Source organism: Sarcophilus harrisii, chromosome 2 (genome assembly GCF_902635505.1).
Source record: "Sarcophilus harrisii chromosome 2, mSarHar1.11, whole genome shotgun sequence".
In the NCBI taxonomy this organism is placed as follows: domain Eukaryota; kingdom Metazoa; phylum Chordata; class Mammalia; order Dasyuromorphia; family Dasyuridae; genus Sarcophilus; species Sarcophilus harrisii.
The window spans coordinates 165,313,445-165,336,508 of NC_045427.1; positions in this window are offsets into that span (position 1 = coordinate 165,313,445).

Below are 23,064 nucleotides of genomic sequence, written 5' to 3' on the forward strand. Positions count from 1 at the left end.
AGCTTTCACAGAACTACAAAATCCCAGAATGGTAGAGTTGGAAGGAGCCACAGAAGTCATCTATTTCAATGCTAATTGAAACAAGAATTCTCTCTCTAGAATTTACTATAAGTTCTCTAGTAAGTGGGTACGCACAGACACTTGTTAAAGGAATTCTGATATAGGATTCTGTTTTTGACTAGCTTTAATTGTTAGGAAGTGTTCCTTTAAAGCAAGTTTAATTCTACTTCTCTGCACAGCTGCTGATTCTGCTTCTGAAACTAATGGTAATAATTAATAACTATAAATGTAATAAATAATAAGAATTATAAAATGATATTATTGTTTTATTATAGCATTTAATTAGTATTTAAAGGTTTATAAAGTGTTTTACAAATATTCATTTTCATCCTTTCCAACATTTATCATTATCTTTTCCTGCTATCTTAGCCAATCTGAGGTTTGAGATGTTACCTCACAGTTGTTTTATTTTGCCTTTCTCTAATTAATAGAGATCTAGAGTATTTTTTCATATGTCTATAGATGGCCTTAATTTTATCATCTGAACATTGTCTGTTCATATCCTTTGACCACATATCAATTGGGGAATGACACAGTTATGTATTTGAGAAATGAGGCCTTTATCAGAAACATTGGCGGTAAAAATTTCCCCCAGCTTTATACTTCCCTTTTATTCTTGGTTATATAGGTTTTATTGCAGAGGTTGTGAACTCTTGAAAAGGTGTACTTGAAGCAAGGACAGCAGGGTGCTTATAGTTAAGCACCTACTCAGTGTGAAATAATGTTTTGTAAACATAGTCTTAATGTGATATGGTGGTAATAGTTGCACATGTTCAGTTGCTGCAGTGATGTAATCTTACTGAAGTATTTAAGGGCTGGGAACACTGAGTTGTCTCTTAGCCAAGGATACAGAAGAATCTCAGACATAGACACAAAGAAGTTTTAGGATTCCATCTTTTACCAGCCTCGTGGTGGTCCTCCTACCTTCATCAATTCTCCACCTAAAGACCAAGGCCTGTCAGAGATCCCCCACAAAGCTACCCTGGATATTACATTTTATTATTAAAAAATCAATTTATTGTAATCAAAGTAATCCATTCTGCATTTGATAATGTTCTCTAGTTCTCAAAAGGAGGAATGCATGACCAAAGAACTCCAAAGAACTTCTTTGGTCATACATTGCTTCCTTTCCCAGTGATCTGATAGGTAAATGGTCCCTTGCTCTCCTAATTTTCTTATGTTATCACCTTTTATACCAAAATCATGTATACATTTTGACCTTATTTTGGTGTGGGGTATCAGATGCAGCTCTATGAAGAGTTTCTAACATATTATTTTACAGTTTTTGAGCAGTATTTGTGAAATAATGAATTCTTATCCCAGAAGGTGGTATTTGGGAGTTTATAAAATATTAAATTACTATAGTTATTGATTATTATATTTTAATATGGATTTGATACCTTCAATTTATTATTCATCCAATGCTCATATGACTTGATCTCAAGACATTAATTTCTTCAGTATTTTTGTTTCTTTTTTGACCCATCTTTTAATTGTTTTTATTATTTTCTTGCATTGCTCTCATATATATATATATATGTATATATATAAATTTCCTCTACTGCTCTATTTTAATGTTTAATATCATTTTAATATCTTTTTCTTTAGCTGTCCTAATAATTCTCATTGGACTTGTGTTGTCTGCAAATTTTATTTTGAAACTTTGCTATTAAATGCTTGCATATCATTAACTTCTGAGTTTCTGTCTTGAACTTCCTTGTTATTAATAGTTGTTGCTATTTCTGGTGAGATTTTTTCTTGTTTGATTGTTTTCCCTGCCTATGATTTTGCTTTGGACTTTATATTAGAATTGAACTCTGCTCACCTGTGATCAGGGTAACCGTGAACTTTTGCCACTAAAATGTAAGCACTCTTCTCTGCTCAGAAATTGTGATCCAGACATGAGTAATGAGCAATGGAGTTACCAAATGGCACCTTGACCTGTAGCTTCTACCAACACAGATCCTTGTAAATTTCTTGATTATATATGCTATCTCTTTACTATCTCTAGGCAGTGAGTGCTCCTGGTACAGTTGCTGCTGCTGTTTCTGCCACCACTATTTCCAAAACCTGTAGCTGGTATTGCTACAATTCTACAATCCTGGGCAGCTTTCATCCCTATGCTACAGACCTCTTAAGTTGTCCAGGGCAAGAAAAATGTATCATTTGACCTTTTTTATTTATGTTACTTTAGAATTTTATTTGATGCATTATTTTACAGTTCAGAGGAGCATATTGAAAAGAGTTCATTTAGAATGTTCTCTTTACTCTGCCATCTCAGTTCCATCCTTTTATGTGGCATGATATTTAGATTTTTCACCATCTTAATCATTCTTTTCTAAAGATTTTTGAGTTTATTAATGTACTTTTGAAAATTCAGTACCCATGAAAAAAGTACTATAGCAGATATCATAACTGAATCACCCACCTAGTACCAGAAAATATACCATTGTCAGTACTATTGTATTTTTATTGTGACTGTTTTTTTTTATTCATTGTTAACTCATATTGATTTCACAATTCATTAAACCTCTGAGGACTTTTTTTCAGATGTATCAACAGCTCTTTTAGGATCTCTTTTCCTATGCTTATAACTGCAAAGCTGGTTATTTAAAATTCGAATGGAAAGCTTTACAGCTATCTCTTTTTAATTTGATCTTATGAGATCTGACTCTACATTGCATTGTTAAACCTCTTTGTACTGTGGCTATCATATAGCATTGGTTATCTCTCCCACTTCTTTGTCATCTGCAAATTTGATAAACTTGTTCAGAATGCTTTTCTGTAGTTCGTGCTAAATGTTTTTCATTTGGTCCTAGTGTCATGAACTCATTCCATCAAAGGCAGTTAGGTGCTTTAATACACCTTATCTTGAGTTACAGCTCCCAGCTTGATATTTATGTTCTGTCTTTTCCAGCCAAAAGATTATTCTCCTTGGCAGAGAAAACAGAAACAAATGAATTAAGTAGATTTGTCTTCTCTTCATCATCTGTTATCAGCATCTCCTCTATGCCAAGCAGCATTCCTGTAACTCTTTTGTACTTCTTTCCTTCAATGCAGATTTTAAAAGCACATTCATATACATATCATTTTATCTTCCTTAGATTACCTTTTCAAATTTAGCTCATTCTGAACTTTAGTATGCATGACATTATTTTTGTAGAGCAAGGGTTTTCTGTTCATTGTCCATTATTTTCTCAAATTTCAATTTTCTATATATTTTAAAAATATATAAGTAAAATATTCAGTTCCCTACACATCCAGAGGAGCCTCTTAAGGCAATTTTCATTCTTTCATTATATCACTTACTTTACTTTGTATCTTCAAAGTATCGTTCTTGACAGCTCCTCATCCTTCCTGGATTGACTTCCAACATAGCATTTTAGATCATGTGGTTCTATCTCACTTTTCTCTAAATCCTCTGAAATGTATTCTCCAAAAATCTAGGTGTTGTTTCATATTCTTTCTAGTTTTCAGCTCTTTCTTTATCATTTAGAGTTTCTGTAATAGAGCTCTTTTACTAGGGTTTCAATCATTTGTTCCTCTATAGCCAATTCTTCCTTTTTGACGAGAAAGAGATCCAGAAGCCTCACCTTGCTGTTGTCCTTCCACATTTTGAAGGAGGGACTCATAATTAAGCCAAATAAAATAAATTGTAATATGCTTTGCTTTTGGCAGTTTTTTTTTTAGCAAATTTATAGACAAATGATATCTCTATCAGTACTTTAGAATGCTTTCATATCAGAGTTGTAATTTGCTTTCCAAAATACTCAGTTCTTTCTTCTTTCTGTCCAGGTGGTCTGTAGCATATTCTGGTTTGGTTGTCACATTTATAATTTTTTTACAAACCCTTCTTATTTATAGTCTTTTATAAAATAGTAGTGTTATTCCTATATTTAAGTCACATTCTAGAAATCCAAATCTTATTTTCTGATATGACATCAAGAAATTATATATATATATATATATATATATATATATAAAGGCTCATTGGCCTTTAGACAGATTGATAGAGATAAACAGATAGACAAAACATTTATTAAATGCTTACTATGAGTCAGGTATTGTATTAAGTGCTGATATTACAAATACAACCAAAAAGAAAGACAATTTGTATTCTCAAAGAACTTAGATTCTAATGGAGTAAGAACAACTGTAAAGGGGAATTGAAAGGGGCAGGTTATAAAAAGAATAAGGAGAGTCATGAACTGAATCACCTTTAGAGTGAACATGAATGATATTGAGCTTCAAAGATACAAAGGATAAACTCAACAATCCAAGAACATGGTTATAGAAGAGCTAATGTAAAATGTCCTTTTCAGTTTTTATGTGTTCATTGGGATTTTGCTAATATTTGATCTGCTTCCTTAATTTAATCTTTTCAAATATAGCTATTTCTTTGAGCTCAGCTCAAGTTCCAGATTTATCATGGAGCTAACACAAGTCTGGCTAGTGAAGAGTTGGAGTCAGAATAAAGGATATCTATGCTCAAGTCCCATGTCTAATCTTGTGCATAATGGTTGACTAATATATGCTTGTTGAATGAATTAAACATCTGCCATAGTCAGGGAATTCTTTATAGTCCCATCAGTAGGATGCATAGCTCTGTAACAGCTAAAAAAAAAATACATATTTTTAAGCAATGCTTAGCATTTTTCTAACTTGGCCGGATGTCCATGTTAAGATTATAATAATCTGTCTCTTGAGAAAAAAAAATTAGTATGATGGGCCCATGACTTTCACTTTACATTGTGATTACGTTTTACTATTTTAGTCGGTATTCAATTAAAATATTTTAAAATTGATTTAATTTTCTTTAATATGTTATTTCCTATCATTGATACTATACCTTTTCCTACAAAAGCATAAAAGTACATAGCTGCACACATACACTTGTGCATATGCATACACATATACACAAATCCCCATAAAGGTGAAAAAAAAGTTTTTTCCTCCTTCTTCTAACATAGTTACTTAGTTTACTTCTTTAAGAGGATAAAAAACTTCAATATTGTTTGGTGTTATGCTGAAATGAGTATGAGAACTGGAATTAAGATAACTTGAATTCTAGTCCTAATTTTGCTACAAGATAGCTGTAAACTTTCTGCTTAGTATGATGAAGGAGTTGGATCAAACTTCCAAGGTCCCTTCCTGCTCTGCATTCCATGGTGATAATTGTGGCTATGTTGGTGTGATGCACTAATTGCAATTATTCTGTATATTCTAATTGCAAATGATAGGCATGAAAAAAATGATAGCCAAGCATATAAAATGTGCAGAAAGATAGTTTTTTAAAAAAAGAAATAAAAGAAAAAAATAGTCCTGGGTATTTTTTCACTCTGTTCTTAATCACTGTGTTGCAAGTTTAATTTTGGGTAGCTCTTATCAATGCTGGGAATGAAAATTGTTTCCTTGGGAATGCTAATGATATTATTGTTTCACCACTAATATACTTGTCAATTATTTGCATCCTAAGGGCAGCTGGGAATTCCTATAACTGATGCTATTTTTTGTTTTTCCTCCTAATTTTGTTTTAACTGCTGCTTCTTATTAATATCTGGTGTACAGTTACAGAAGAATTTGGCATCAGCTGAGATGAGGGTCTTTGAATACGTTAGAAATTAAAGGTGAATTGAATTACATGTATAAAAATTAATAAATTGAGACATTCAGGAAAAAATAATTAAAGACCAGTTTACTAGAAAAAAGAACAGTTATATAAAAGTTCTACCAAACATTAGTAAATATCCACATAGCTACTGGATTATCCCAAGCCAACTGAGGAATGTCTCATAATAAGGAGGAAAATATCATGTTTCAACTGAACATGAGATTCTTCCCAAGCATGAACCTTTACAAACTATTCTAGAATATTAATGTTATTATTTGCAATACACCTTTCTTTCGTCATCCTATTGGCGTCTTCAACAGTTGAGGCAGGCGCTGGAACAGGATGAACAGTTTACCCTCCTTTAGCAGGTAACCTCGCCCACGCAGGAGCATCCGTAGATCTAGCTATTTTCTCACTTCACCTGGCAGGGATCTCATCTATCTTGGGGGCTATCAACTATATCACAATAATCATCAGCATAAAACCCCCTGCAATGTCCCAATATCAAACACCACTATTTGTCTGATCTGTAATAATCACAACAGTGCTACTTCTTCTGTCACTACACGTACTAGCAGCCGGCATCACAATACTCTTAACAGACCTTCCATTCTATTAACTAATGGAAGAAATGCAAATACTGCATATTGGCTTTGAACCTTCTAGTGAACAAATGATTTTGTTACTATGATAATATGATCCTTACCTAGTAAATGAAAAGCCAAAACTTGAGTCATCAAGATGCTTAGAGAGGCATTTTGGTAGAGTGAAAACAAATAAAATAGAACATAAATTACGCACTCACCAAAAACAGAAGAAAAAATATATTTAGAGCCAGAGGTTCAAATCAAGTTATTTTACCTTTCTGTGCCTCAGCTTCCTCATGTCTAAAATATGGTGTCTGAACAAAATGACCTCTAATGACCCTTCTAGTTTAAAATCTATGATTTTGCAATTTATAGTCTAGATTCTCCACTGTAGGAATTCAATGTTTTAAAAGTATTTTTAAAAGTATAACTCATGGCACTTTTCTGGGACCAAAGGGTGCTATTTTACCTTTACCTAAATAGATCATCTATCTAGCATGCTTCAAATATCTTCAATACACTTCATATACTTAAAATACCCTCGTTGGGCTTCTACAACTCCCCTGCATGTGCCTGAAGTTTTTCTATGGCATTCTCCATTCTTCCTCTGTTTACCCCTCATCACAACTTTCCAGCTACACATAACTGCCTGAAACATTAGGCCAACTCCATACAAGGCTGCAATCCCATGGACAATAGTAAGCTACAGGGATGTATTCCTCAATTCTTGCCCATTCCAGATATTCTGAAACCCCAAATATCATTGTTCAAAACCTGTACTTCATTTTTTAGTGATCATTCCTTTATGTCTATCCCTCTCAAACAAATCACCCAATTTCAAAGCTATCTACTTCCACTGTACTCTCTGGAATGCCTGAATCATAGGAAACATTATCTTTTATTTTAAATATTGCTCTGACTCATGCCCACCATTTTCTTATATTCACCAAGACCTGATTACTTTCTGATGACAGCCTCCCTTGTTCATTCTTTCCAGGACAATAAATGTTTATTTTTTAATTACAAACAATCAGTGAATATTTGGAATATTTACTCCACATTGTCACTTCTATGATTTCCCTATACTACCACCACTCATTAATCATTCTTCTTTTAAAGTTCATTCAAACCATATTTATCACCAAATAAAAATTCTGGCAACTATTTTCTAATGATCCCCAAGATAATCTCCTTCTCTCCTCAATGAGTTTAGAATCTAATTCATAGTTTTTCTCTCTAACTCCTATCCTGTTATTATGGGACTTTAACAAACATATTGACACTCTTTCAAGTATTCTCACTTTCCAATTCTTCAACTTACTCATTTCATTATAACTTTTTATTGACAAAACACATGCCAGGGTAATTTTTACAACATTTTCCCTTGAACTCATTTCTGTTATGATTTTTTCCCTCCCTCCCTCCACACCCTCCCCAAGATGGCAAGCAGTCCTATATATGTTAAATATGTTACAGTATATCCTAGATATAATACACGTGTGCAGAACCAAACAATTCTCTTGCTGCACAAGGAGAATTGGATTCAGAAGGTAAAAATAACCCAGGAAGAAAAACAAAATGCAAACAGATTGCATTCATTTCCCAGAGTGTAGCTGCTTCTTTCCATCATTGATCAATTGAAACTAAATTAGGTCTCTTTGTCAAGAAAATCCACGTCCATCAGAATACATCTTCATACAGTATCGTTGTTGAAGTATATAATGATCTCCTGGTACTACTCATTTCACTTAGCATCAGTTCATGTAAGTCTCTCCAAGCCTCTTTGTATTCATCCTGCTGGTCATTTGTTATAGAGCAATAATATTCCATAACATTCATATACCACAATTTACCCAACCATTCTCCAGTTGATGGGCATCCATTCATTTTCCAGTTTCTAGCCACTACAAACAGGGCTGCCACAAACATTTTGGCACATAAAGGTCCCTCTCCCTTCTTTATTATCTCTTTGGGGTATAAGCCCAGTAGTACCACTGCTGGGTCAAAGGGTATGCACAGTTTGATAACTTTTTGGGCATAATTCCAGATTGCTCTGCAGAATGGTTGGATTCATTCACAACTCCACCAACAATGCATCAGTGTCTCAGTTTTCCTGCATCCCCTCCAACATTCATTATTATTTTTTCCAGTCATCTTAGCCAATCTAACAGGTGTGTAGTGGGATCTCAGAGTTGTCTTAATTTGCATTTCTCTAATCAATAGTGATTTGGAGCATTCTTTCATATGAGTGGTAATTGTTCCAATTTCATCATCTGAAAATTGTCTGTTTATAACCTTTGATCATTTATCAATTAGAGAATGGCTTGATTTCTTCTAAATAAAAGTCAATTCTATATATATATTGGAAATGAGGCTTTTATCAGAAGCTTTAAGATGCTGTGAAGATGTTTTCCAAGTTTATTGCTTCCATTCTAATCTTGTTTGCATTAGTTTTATTTGTACAAAGGCTTTTTAATTTTCTGTAATCAAAATTTTCTATTTTGTGACCAGTAATGGTCTCTAGTTTATCTTTGCTCACAGATTTCTTCCTCCTCTACAAGTCTGAGAGATAAACTATCTTATGTTCCTCTAATTTATTTATAATCTCATTCTTTATACCTAAATCATGGACCCATGTTGATCTTATATTGGTATATGGTGTTAAGTGTAGGTCCATGCCTAATTTCTGCCATACTAATTTCCAGTTATCCCAACAGTTTTTGTTAAATAATGAAGTCTTATCCCAAAAGTTAGGATCTTTGGGTTTGTCAAACACTAGATTGCCATAGTTGACTATTCTGTCTTGTGAACCTAACCTGTTCCACTGATCAATTAATCTATTTCTTAGCCAATATCAAATGATTTTGGTGACTGCTGCTTTATAATATAGTTTTAGATCAGGTACAGCTAGGCCACCTTCATTTTATTTTTTTTTTCATTAATTCACTTGAGATTCTCAACCTTTTATTATTCCATTTGAATTTTGTTGTTATGTTTTCTAGGTCATTAAAATATTTCCTTGGAAGTCTGATTGGTATAGCACTAAATAAATAGATTAGTTTAGGAAATATTGTCATCTTTATTATATTCGCTGAGCCTATCCAAGAGCACTTAATATTTTTCCAATTATTTAAGTCTGATTTTATTTTTGTGGAAAGTATTTTTTTTGTAATTTTGCTCATATAATTCCTGACTTTCCTTTGGTAGATAGATTCCCAAGTATTTTATGCTGTCGACAGTTATTTTGAATGGAATTTCTCATTGTATCTCTTGCTGTTGGATTTTGTTGGTGATGTATAAAAATGCTGAGAATTTATGGGGATTTATTTTATATCCTGCCACTTTGCTAAAGTTATGAATTATTTCTCATAGCTTTTTAGTAGAATCTCTGGGATTCTCTAAGTATACCATCATATCATCTGTAAAGAGTGATAGTTTGGTTTCCTCGTTGCCTATTCTAATTCCTTTAATCTCTTTCTCCACTATTATTGCCAAGACTAGTGTTTCTAATACAATATTGAATAATAATGGTGATATTGGGCAATCTTGCTTCACTCCAGATCTTCCTGGGAAAGGTTCCAGTTTTTCCCCATTGCATATGATGCTTACTGATGGTTTTAAATAGATGCCCCTGAATATTTTAAGGAAAAGTCCATTTATTCCTATACTCTCAAGTGTTTTTATTAGGAATGGAAGTTGTATTTTATCAAAGGCATTTTCTGCATCTATTGAGATGATCATATGGTTTTTGTTAGTTTGGTTATTGATATAGTCTATTATGCTAATAGTTTTCCTAATATTGAACCAGCCCTGCATTCCTGGTATTAATCCTATTTGGTCATGGTGTATTATCCTGGGGATGATTTTCTGTATTCTTTTTGCTAATATTTTATTTAGGATTTTAGCATCGCTATTCATTAGGGAGATTGGTCTGTTTTCAGCCTACTTGGTTTAGGTATCAGTGCCATGTCTATGTCGTAAAAGGAGTTTGGTAGGACTCCTTCAATCTCTATTTTTTCAAATAGTTTATATAGCATTGGAATTAATTGTTCTTTAAATGTTTGGTAGTATTCACATGTAAATCCATCTGGTCCTGGGGATTTTTTCTTAGGGAGTTGGTTAATAGCTTGTTCTATTTCTTTTTCTCAGATGGGACTGTTTAGGATAGGTACTTCTTCCTCTATTAATCTGGGCAAACTACATTTTTGAAGGTATTTTTCCATTTCATTTAAGTTGTCGAGTTTATTTGCATAAAGTTGGGCAAAGTAATTCCTAATTATTGCTGTAATTTCCTCTTCATTAGTGGTGAGTTCTTCCTTTTCATTTTTAAGACTAACAATTTGATTTTCCTCTTTCCTTTCTTTAATCAGATTTACTAAGGGTTTGTCTATTTTGTTGTTTTTTTTTCATAGAACCAACTCTTAGTTTTATTAATTAATTAATAGTGTTTTTTTATTTTCAATTTTATTGATCTCTCCTTTTATTTTTAGAATTTCAAGTTTAGTGTTTGACTGGGGGTTTTTAATTTGTTCCTTTTCTAGCATTTTTAGTTGCAAGCCAATTCATTGACCTTCTCTTTCTCTATTTTATGCAAGTAGGCCTCTAGAGATATGAAATTTCCCCTTATTACCACTTTGGCTGCATCCCACATATTTTGGTATGATGTCTCATTATTGTCGTTTTCTTGGGTGAAATTATTAATTATGTCTATGATTTTCTGTTTCACCCAATCATTCTTTAGTATGAGATTATTTAGTTTCCAATTATTTTTGGTCTATTTTCCCCTGGCTTTTTGTTGAATGTAATTTTTATTGCATCGTGGTCTGAAAAGGATGCATTTACTATTTCTACCTTACTCCATTTGAGTTTAAGGTTTTTATGTCCTAATGGTCTATTTTTTGTATAGATCCCATGAACTGGTGAGAAAGTATACTCTTTTTTGTCTCCATTTCGTTTTCTCCAGAGATCTATCATATCTAACTTTTCTAGTATTCTATTTACCTCTTTGACTTCTTTCTTATTTATTTTGTGGTTTGATTTATCTAATTCTGAGAGTGCAAGGTTGAGATCTCCTGTGAAGATTGCGTATTTTTAAATCAGCAGGAGTCAGGAATTCAGGTTAGGGGAAAATCGTCAGTCTTTATTCTCAGTGAAGAAGGATCAGAGGTGGAAGAGAATCGGTGATAGCAATGTGTGTAGCTGAGTCAAGAAGCTAGCTAGACCAGCAGCCACACGATCAGCAGCTAGGAGAGAATGGAACCCAGGCCCAATCTCTCCCAGCTTCTCTTCCTATCTCTCTCTCTGCCTCCACCCACCAAAATCATCATTTCCTATACAACACATCAGGACTTGCACAGAGAGTGGGCAGGGACCATTCTTTATCCAATCATGTATATTAATAGAGTATAGCCCAATTACTATTTAGCCTCATGTACTTGGGACCTCAGTGCATCAACTCAAACCTCAACCCATTACAATCTCCCACTATTATAATTTTGCTGTCTATTTCTTCTTGAAGTTCTCTTAATTTGTCTTTTAGGAATTTAGATGCTGTACCACTTGGTGCATATATGTTTAATATTGCTATTGCTTCATTATTTATGCTACCCTTTAGCAAGATATAGTGCCCTTCCTTAGCTCTTTTAATTAGATCAATTTTTTTTTTTGCTTGATCTGAGATCAGGATGGCTGCCCCTGCTTTTTTGACTTCACTTGAAGCACAGTCGATTTTGATCCTACCTTTTACCTTTACTCTGCATGTATCTCCCTGCTTCAGGTGTGTTTCCTGTAAACAACATATTGTAGGATTCTGACTTTTAATCCATTCTGCTAACCACTTCCTCTTCATGGGGGAGTTTACCCCATTCACATTTATGGTTAAAATTACCAATTCTGTATTACTTGCCATCTTGTTAACCCCTGTTTATGCTTTTCTCCCTTCTTTCCCCCTTATCCCCCTTCCCAGTATTAAACTTGTGAGCACCACTTGCTTCTCACAGCCTTCCATTTTTAGTATCCCTCCCCTCTGCCTTAGAGTTCTTTCCCTATCTTACTTCTCCTCTACCCGATCTCAATTGTAAACAGATAGCTACATCCTTGATATTACTATATCCCATAGATGTTCCATTTCTATGTCCCTGAACTCTAAGCATAATCTATTTTCATCCCATCTCTCCCTCTTCTGCATTACTCTAACTCTTGTTCTTCATCCTCACCATAATGCCCAATTTATCCCTCAGTTCCTTCCCAGGCTCCCAACCCAGTAATTCACTCTTTTTATTTCCTCCTCATGACCTCTTGATAAACCAGTTAAATTCCTCTCCGGAATCTTCTCCTAACAGTCTTGAATTATTATCCTGTTGAAAATCTTACCCTATAAAACTTCAGTCTTTGATTATTCTTATCATCTATACTATCTTTGTTCCTATTCTGATACTGCTGAACAAAGATAGAGAAAATAATGAAAGCATTTCAAAAGTGCTCTCACAGTTACAAGACAATGCTTTTATACTTCCTTAATCAATGATTAATCCCACATAACAAAGTGTCTTTTCAAAATTCTTTTATCCATTCTCAAATATGCCAAATCTTCCTGTATCATCACCACTCAGCTGAGAAATTTGTTTCCATTTTTTTTTTAAACAAAGTGATGATATTTTCTGAGATTCTTTTATCTTTATTTTTTGACACTTGTATACTTTCCATCAGTATCTCCTCCTTCATTCCTGTTTGAAATGCAGAAGTGGCCTTCTCTATGTGGGAGCAAATCCCACTGAATGTTCAAATTGTTCAGTTCCATCCCAACACCTTCAGCAAATTGACATTTTATCATCTATACTCTTTCAGTCACTTTTGCTCTTTTTGTTTCTACTAGCTGTTTTTTTACTTGTCAGGGCTATATTTTTCTGCATATTATTTTTATATTTAGTTTTGTTAAAATGTATTTTATCTAAATAAACAGAATTTAAAAAAGAAAAACAGAAAAGGAATAAAAACAAAATAAAACAAAAGAGAGCATGGTGATGCCAAGCAGAATATCAGGAAATTCAAAATACATAAGAACAAATTACTAGTTCAAGATATTTATAAATAAATTATATTCATGAGTGTTCATCTCTTTTATCATTTCGTGGTAAATCATTCTCTTGTTCTCTGCTGTGCCTTTTTTATACTTTATTTCCCCCTCTTTCATCCCCCTATCCTCAAGTAGGTTATAACAAAGGATAGATTTATGCATAAATATGTAGATATTTACATGCACATGCATACACCCACAAAGCTCCCTCCACATGTACACATATATCTCTCCTATTCCTCTTGACTATTTGCTTTAATTCTGCTCCTTAACTGTCCTTGTTATTACTTTTTATTTGCTTTTCTAGTAAATTTCTTTATTTTTGATAAACATTGCTTTACAAATCATGTTAGGAGAGAAAAATCAGAGCTAAAGGGAAAAAACATTAAAATTTTTTTTAAAAAATTAAAAATTAAAAAAAATTAAAAAACAGAAAAAAGAAGTGAACTTATATGTGTTGATTTACATTCAATCTCCTTACTTCTTTTCTGCATGCAGACGACATTTTCCATCCAAGTCTATTGAGATTGCTTTGGACTACTGACCCACTGAGAACCAAATCTTCCATAATTGATCATCTCACATTCTTGTTGTTATTGTGTACAATGTATTCCCAGTTCAGTTTGTCTCACTCAGCATCAATTCATGTAAATCTTTCTAGGACTTTCTAAAGTCAGCTTGATCATCATTTTATAGAACTATAATAATATTCCATTACCTTCTTATACCACAACATTGGTAGCCATTTCCCAATTAATGGGTATGTACGCATTTTCCAATTCTTTGCTAGCACAGAAAGAGCTGCTACAAGCATTTTTACATGTGGGTTCGTTTCCCTCTTTTGTGACTTCCTTGGGATACAGATCCAGTAATTTGCCTTGCTATTACTTACCTTCCTCCCACCCTTGGATCCCTCTGTTGTCTTCTTCTCTCACCTTTTTATTTCCCCATCTGCTCATTTCTTTCTCTCTTACTTCTTTGTGGATCTTGAAGGGTCCTATAACCTTCATGATATATCTTTTATATTGTGTATTTGACTTATTCCCAATGTAAACAGGTTTTCAGAATTTCCAGTCTTTCTCCCCTTTCTCATGTCTCTGTGTCTATTCTTCCTCTGCACCTCATTTGCACAACATTTTTACTGTTTTTAGCTTAACTCTGTCCTAATCTTTCTTTTGAGCTACATTATTGTTAATGTAAATCTTAACATATGGTATATATTTCCTATGTAACAAACAAACAAGCAATTTGTCCATGTTGAATTCCTTGGAAATGATCCTTGATATTGGCTCTTATGTGTTAATTTTTCTATTAAGTTCAGGTTTGTTTGATAGAATGTCCTGAGAATCTGCAAGTTCTTGAATGTTCTTTTTTTCTCATTCAACATTATTGATGACTTTGCTGAATATGATATTTTTCATGGTTCTTTTAATTCTTGGTAGATGTGATTCCAGAAGCTGCCGTCTGTTATTGTAGTTGCTGATAAGTCCCGTACAATTTTAACTATAGTTCTAGCATATTTGAAATAATTTTTGTTGTTTCTTGCAAAAATTTCTCTTTGATCTGGGGTTTAAGGAATTTGGCAATAATACATTATGTGTTTTCCACAAAGGATCTTGTTGAGGTGGTTATCAGTGGAATTTTTCTATTTCTACTTTCCTGTCATATTATGTCACTCCAAGACAATTTTTTTGGATTATTTCTTGAATTATCATGTCAAGGTTCTTTTGTTTTTATCACAAACTTTAGGCATTCCAATTATTCTTGTGTTTTGTCTTCTTCATCTGCTCTCCAGATCTATTATTTTTCTTATGAGATATCATAAACTCCAGTCACATAAACTCCAGTGACTCCCTATTGTATTCAGATAAAATATAAATTCTTCCTTTTGGTTTTTAAAGTCTTCAATAATCTCTTGCTTTCCAACATTTGGAATCTTCTTATACCTTATTCTCCTCCATATAATATGAGAGCCATAGAAACTACCTATTGACAGTATAGTATGGTTGCTCTGATAATCCTTCTCCCAAGACTGGGTGTTTCAGTGATTGTATCCATCATGCTAGAATTCGCTCTCTCTCCTCATCTCTGTCTCCTGACTTTTTCATCTTCTTTCAAGTTTTCCAAAAATTATACCTTTTAATAAGAAGCATTTCCTGGTCTTCCTTAATCTTAATTCTTTTCTTCTGACTTTATCTCCAATTTTTCCTATACATTTTGTTTATACATGATTGTTTGCATGTCATCTTCTCCATTAGATAGGGAGCTCTCTGAGAACAGAGACTGTTCCTTTTTTTAGATCCCCAGAATTTAGCACAGTGTTTGGTATATACAAAGATCCTAATAAATGCTTTTTGACTTGGCTATTATCTTTTTGAAGCAATTGAAGTTAAATGACTTGCCTAGGATCACACAGCTAGAAGGGAGCTAAGGCCATATTTGAACTTCTGACTCCAGAGCTCTATCTACTGTTTCATCTAATTGCTTTCCTTCAGCTATAATTATTGACCACACCCAAAATCCAGTAATATAGAATAATTTGGTTTTACCAAGTGGCTTAAAACATTATTTTCTCATTAATTGTTTAACAAAAGCAACTTTAATAAACAGAAAGAAGCAAGTAATAATTGTTGCACATTTTCCTTTTGCATCGATCCATGGAAGAATTCACTTCTTTCTCAATATTCTAATCTTTCCTATTTATCTTATTATTATTATGAAATTATTTTCATTTAAATTTAAAAGAAAATATTAACATGCCATGTAGCATTACATTGGAACATGATAGTGATAAAAATGTTGTTATTCATATAAGTGCTTCTTCTGTTTTAGTAAGTATATAATCTCAAATACCCTTGTCGGAAAACAAACAAAATTGCACATCCATATCACACACATGCACACACACACATAGACATGAAATTTCTTATACTAATTAAAAAAGATGGGTCCACAATAAAACAATATACATCAAGAATGTCCCAAAGTCTCTGTCCAGTTTGTAGCTTAATTAGCTTACACATAATGTGTCCTCCAAATCTTAGTGTAGTTTTAATGCATTAAAGCTTCAAATTGAACTGACTTTGAATACATTTTATATACATATTCATGTAGTTTTGTTCTCTCCTATTATAGTGAGACTTAAGAACTGCTAGTAATAATTATGAGAATAATAAACAAGATCAAAGGATTATAACAAAAACAAACAGAGCAAAGTCAAAACAAAACAAAATAATCGAAGTTACCTGTCAAGTAATTATAAGGTATTGGCATTTTACGGCTAACTTTTTCAGTTTTTAGCATCAGCACTTAGGTAAGATTCCTTATGCAGATAGGTATAACTTAGTTCTCACAAACTTGTCTACTAGTTGCCTAGAAAGTTTTATAAACTCTCTGGAACCTAAATTATTGCAATTTTAAAGAGAATCTTTTGAAAGAATAATAATATTAATAAAATGATATACTTGCTTACTATGCACAGTGATGTGGGTGGTCCTGGGATTTCAGAAATGACTTTTAGTCTTTTTCATTTTTCTTTCTGTCAACCTGTGTGGCCCACCCAGAGGGGATCTAATAAGAAACCTAATTATAAAATATGGGAAAGGGGAATTTGGTTGCTAATATTCTTCCAAATAAGAAGCAGAGCTCTAGAGAACCGAGAGCTTGACCAGTGGAACCTACCTTCTTCCACAGCCACAAATGAAAAAAAAAAAAGAGCTAAAATGTTTTAACATTAGCTGTCTTGCCAGCAAATTATTCAATTCATCTCAATCTGTTCTCACCTAGACTGTTGGCTTTGGAGATACAAGTAAGAGAAAGACAATTAAACTTGTGAAATCACAATCAGTCACAACAGAAGTTGGAATAGAAGTAAGTTTAACATTTGGAAGAATTTTTCTTGGACCACTAATATTAGAAATGTAAAGACATTTAATTAAATTACTTAAATTTTACTGTTGAATAATTTAACCTAAATGAGGATTTTAAATGTTATTTCTAAATCGCTTTTTGAGTGCCTGAAGGCCCAGGGGACAATGACTCAGAATGGCAGCTAAAGAATTGCAAGATGCGGTTCTACATAAGTAAAACTTGTTGCCTAAGTATCTGTGGTATTCTAAACTTCTTGGTAAAAGGTCTCTTGAGATGAATATATTCTTACTTAATAAGTTAAAGTGTGGACAGAACTCCCACTATTCTAATTAGTTTCACTCAGTTCCTTTCCCTCCGTTATCCTCTTGCAAAGGTATGATAACTTTTCAAAAAGCATATTATTATACTCTTCCTACATATGTGTATTGATCTAGCCATTCCAGAAAACAATTTGGACTACATCCAAAAAGTGATTAAACTATAAATCCCCTTGCATGTAAAGGTACCACCATCATTATTAGGCTTTGTGCCCAGAGAAGATGGAAGATTAGGATAAGGACCCATGTTTAAAAGTATTCATTGCAGTAAAGATCTAGAAACTTAGAGGATAAGTCCATCAAAGAGGGAATGATTCAACAAATTATAGTATATGAATGTAATTGAATATTATTGTGCAATTAGAAATGATTAAAAGGTTTCTGAGAAACCTACAAATACTTGCACAGACTGATATCGAATGAAGTAAAAAGAACCAGAAAAATTTGACAGTAACAAAAAAAAAGAATACATAATAAGAAAAACATTTTTGAAAGATTTAAAAACTTTTAGAAATATAATGAAAACTCAGGATTACAGGAGAATGATTATGAAGTATGCTCTACCTTCCTCTTGAATGAGTTGATAGATTCATGGTATAAAATGAGATAAAATATGATATGGTATATACATATAAATAAAATATGGACAAATATATATTTAAAATAATTTTTAAAATTTTATCCCTTTTGTACATGACCATAGTTGACCTCAGTATTCCTACATCTTCACCCTACCAGAAAGTAATTTTATGATCTCATATAACAAATACTATTTTATATACAAAAAGAAAAAGAGGAAAAATCAGCATTATTGAATAACATAATGAAAAAGTCTGAAAATGTGTATTATACAATATTTGCATGCCTCACTTTCTGAAAAAATGGTGACATGGGGGTATCTGATTTGTACATTAATCCTGGTGTTGCATAGATATGAATTGATTCAGATGTATTCTTACTGTTAAGTTTTTATTTCAGTATGTCAATAAATCTCTGAATATATTCAATCATAGCCTTCTTATTGATATATTTAGGTTCAAATTATCTTTCCTGGAGAAAGCAAAAGTATTTGTAGGAATGATTTTAATCCATTGGTTGCTTATGTGTCAAATCAAGATTCAAGTTCAAAACTTTTAACTCTTTCTTATTTTGGCAAAAAAGAATTTTGCAATTACATGTCTGAATTCTCACAAGGGCCATTTCATTCTTATATGTATATTTGTATATATGCACAGAAATGTATGCATATGTATACAGATATGGGCTTATATGTACATGCAAATTAAATACATAAATGTATACCTATTCCAGCACAGATACATCTGAATAAATGGCTATATATGTTGTATGTGCTATAAATAATCTGTGATAAATGTACATGTATAGTGAGTACATATAGACAGATGTATAATTTATCTACAACACATGCACATAGCTGACCAATATGGGAATTTGTTTTTCATTGATAATTACACTAAACATCTATTTCATTATTTTGTATCTTTCTCAACTGACATGAGTGTATTTTGCACTTAATAAATGAAAATTCTTGACATATTCCAAAACAAAGTATTCCCTCCATTCCTTTATCCTTCCCTCTCCTGTCTTTCCTTATCCTTTATCCTTTTTCCTTTTCTTCTTCTCCCTTCTTTTTTCCTTTTCCCTTCCAGAATAAGAACTGATCTTTCAGATAGATAAACAAGAGAATATTCAGTATTTTAAAAAGTAATAGGATCACAGAGGAGATAAAATAGACTATGGTGGTTATGTAAAACTTTAAAAAATATGTACAAATAAATCCAATATATACTAAAAATTAGGGGAAATTAAATATTTTGTATAGCTAGGGTTAAATATGACTAAATATATAGGGTACTGGGTCTCAAATCAGGAAGAAAAGTTCAAAAATAACCTCAGACTACTAGATGTTGATTTAGGGCAAGTGACTTTATCTCTTTTGATCTCGTTCTTTTCATTTGTTCAAGAATTACAGACCTACATATTCTTGATGATAGAGAAATGCGAGGAAGTTGACCAAGAAATCTCCAGTTTTGCCTAGAAACAATATTATATCAAGACTCTAAACAGATTTTTGGAGGGACAAAAAACATGTAGTTAAATCATTTTCTAGCTAAAAACAAAAAAGGACTTCAGAAAATATCTGTCACTCTTGGACAAAAAGGGGAGCACACTCCATCACAGGTGGTATCTGGGCAAATTAGTGGGAGGTACCTATTAAATACACAGATGAAGACCTTAGAACTTTTAACCCTGACTCAGGCCAATGGCACAGCAGCACAGATGTAATATTTCAAGCTTCCTACAAAAGAAAAAATTGCCAGGCTGAGAGCAGGAAGTCAATGATTAAAACCCTTGCTCTAAAGCATGTACACTTAGGATACTACCCTCTGTGCCCTAAGATCAGAGCATAATTTTTAAAATGAACAAAAAATAGGAAAAAAAGAGAAAAAAGGAGCCTTGACCATAAAAGCTAATGTGATGATATGAAAAATCTAAAATACAAATTCCTAAAATAATACTGTAAAAATGCTTACATGCAAAAACTTAAAGGGAAACTTGAACTGGTTTTAAGCACACACACACACACACACACACACACACACACACACAAAACCCTATCCTGAAAGAGCCCCAAAAGGATGTTAAAAGTCAAAAAGACAGATAAAAAGAAATGTAAGGTAAAAATCAATGGCATAGGAAAGGAAGTACAAAAATTAACTGAAGAAAAATTTTCCTTAAAAATACGATTGAGGTATTTTCTGGGGGCAGAGTCAAGATAATGGAGAAGGCACACGTTTCTCTCTGACCTTCTTTACAACCCTCACAATAATTACAAAATTCAGCCTCTGAATTAATTCTGGATGGGCAGAACCCACAAATATTGTGAGGGCAACAAATTATTAGCAGAAGGTAATTTGAAAGATCACCAAAAAAAGGTCTATTTCAATTTGAAGTGGGAGGGAGGCTTCCAGGACAAACAGTACTGGTGTTTACCATTGCAAACAATTCAGAGTCCCAGGGCAGAGAATTTAAGTAAGGAAACAGACCAGAAAAGATCTGTCCCAGTTTCCCCACATCCCCTCCAATATTCATCATTAAAAAGATGTTTCAATCAGAAAAAGAAGAGAGGCAGCAAAGCACAAACAGCTGACCACAAATGCCAGCCCCTGGTCAGAGCAGTCTCAGTATGGCAGTGCAATCTCTATGGGGCAGAGAGTTTGCAGGTGGAAGAAGACCAGAGAAAGCCTGTTTCAATTGGAAGCAGGAGAGAGCCATCGAAGCCTGGGCAGCTGACCACAAACGCCAGAGCAAACAGCTCAGAGTCCCGGAGCAATGCAATCTCAGGGTGGTAGTGCAGACACCGAACACAAACACCATCACAGATAGGACAGAGCCACAAGGCATTGCTGACTTCACATGGCAGACAAAGCACCAGGAGTGAATCAGCACTGAACCAGCTTATATGTTGTCAACTGAATATAAACCAATCATTACATCACTAGGAAAACATTATTTGTTGTAAGATTAAACCAATCATACTGAATTTAGAGGACTATTAATCACCATGCTAAACTAGATAAGTTTTGTCTCATCAATTCCATAGAATTCATACCTTGTAAGAATCCTTGTGTTAAGTATAGAGTTCTGGCCCCTAATAGGGAAGGGTAGGCCAAATAGAAGGGAAAAGAGAAATGTAGGGAAAAGGTATACAAAAAGGGGAGAGTATCTAAAGGGAGAGGACTGCTTGAGGCAAGTAGTGCTCTTAAATAAAATATTGGGGAGGAGAGAAAGGGAAAAAGGAAAGAGAAAAAGTATAATTTGGGGTTAATAAGATGGCAGGAAATACAGAATTGGTAGTTCAACTATAAATGTGAATAAGGTGAACTCTCCCGTAAGACATAATACTGGATTAAAAGCCAGAATTGTCCAATATGTTGTGTACAAGAAGCACATTTAAAGCAGGGTGATACATACAGAGTAAAAGCAAAATGCTGGAGTAGAATATATTATGCTTCAGGTGAAGTAAAAAGAAAAAAAAAAAAGCAGGGGTAGCCATTTTCATCTCAGATGAAACAAAAGCAAAACTTGATCTGATTAAAAGAGATAAGAAAGGAAAATATATCTTGCTAAAGGGTACAATAGGTAATAAAGCATCTAAATTTCTAAAGGAGAAGTTGAGAGAGTTGCAAAAAGAAATAAACAGCAAAACTATAATAGTGGCAGATGTCAAACTTGCATTCTCAGAATTAGATAAATCAAAGCATGATATAAATAAAAAAGAAGTTAAAAAGGCAAATATAATACTAGACAAGTTAAGCATGAAAGGAATATGCTTTCTTTTCAAAAGTTCATGGAACCTATACAAAAATTTACCATATATTAGGACATAAAGACCTCAAAATCAAATGGAGAAAAGCAGAAATACTAAATGCATTTCTTTCAGATCATGATGCAATAAAAATTACATTCAATAAAGAGCCAGGGAAAATAGACCAAAAATAAATTGGAAACTAAATAATCTCATCCTAAACAATGGATGGGTGAAACAGCAAATCATAGACACAATAAATAATTTCAAGAGAATAACAATAATGAGACAACATATCAAAATTTGTGGAATGCAAGCAAAGTGGTAATAAGAAGAAATTTTATATCTCTAAGTGCTAACTTGCATAAAACAATGAAAGAAAAGATCAATAAATTTGGCTTGTGACTAAAAAAAACTTAGAAAAAGAACACATTAAACCCCCCTAATCAGTTACCAAAGTGGAAATTCTAAAAAATAAAAGGAGACATTAATAAAAGTGAAACTAAAAACAAAAACTATTGAATTAATAAATAAACCTAAGAGTTGGTTTTATGAAAAAAAAATCCAACAAAAAAGATAAACCTTTAGTTAATTTGATAAGAAAAAGGAAAGAGGAAAATCAAATTGAAAAAATCCCTAGGACCAGATGGATTTACATGTAAATTCTGCTAAACATTTAAAGAGCAATTAACTCTAATACCATATAAACTATTTGAAAAAATAAGGAATGGAGGACTCCTACCAAACTCCTTATATAATACAGACATGATACTGATACCTAAACCAGGTAGGACAAAAGCAGAAAAAGAACATTATAGACTAATCTGCCATATGAATATTGATGCAAAAAATCTTAAACAAAATATTAGTATATAGATTACAGAAAATCATCCCCAGCTTAATACACCAGGACCCAGTAGGATTTACACTTGGAATGCAGGACTGGTTCAATATTAGGAAAACTATTAATATAATTGACTATATCAATAACCAAATTAACCCCAAAAAAACAAACCTTATAATTAAGATTAGAAGGGAAGCAATAAACTGAGAAAACATTTATACAACCAAAGGATCTGATAAAGGCCTCATTTCTAAAATACATAGAGAATTGACTCAAATTTATAATATTTCAAGCCATTCTCCAGTTGATAAATGATCAAAGGATATCAACAAATAATTTTCAGATGAAGAAATTGAAACTATTTCTAGCC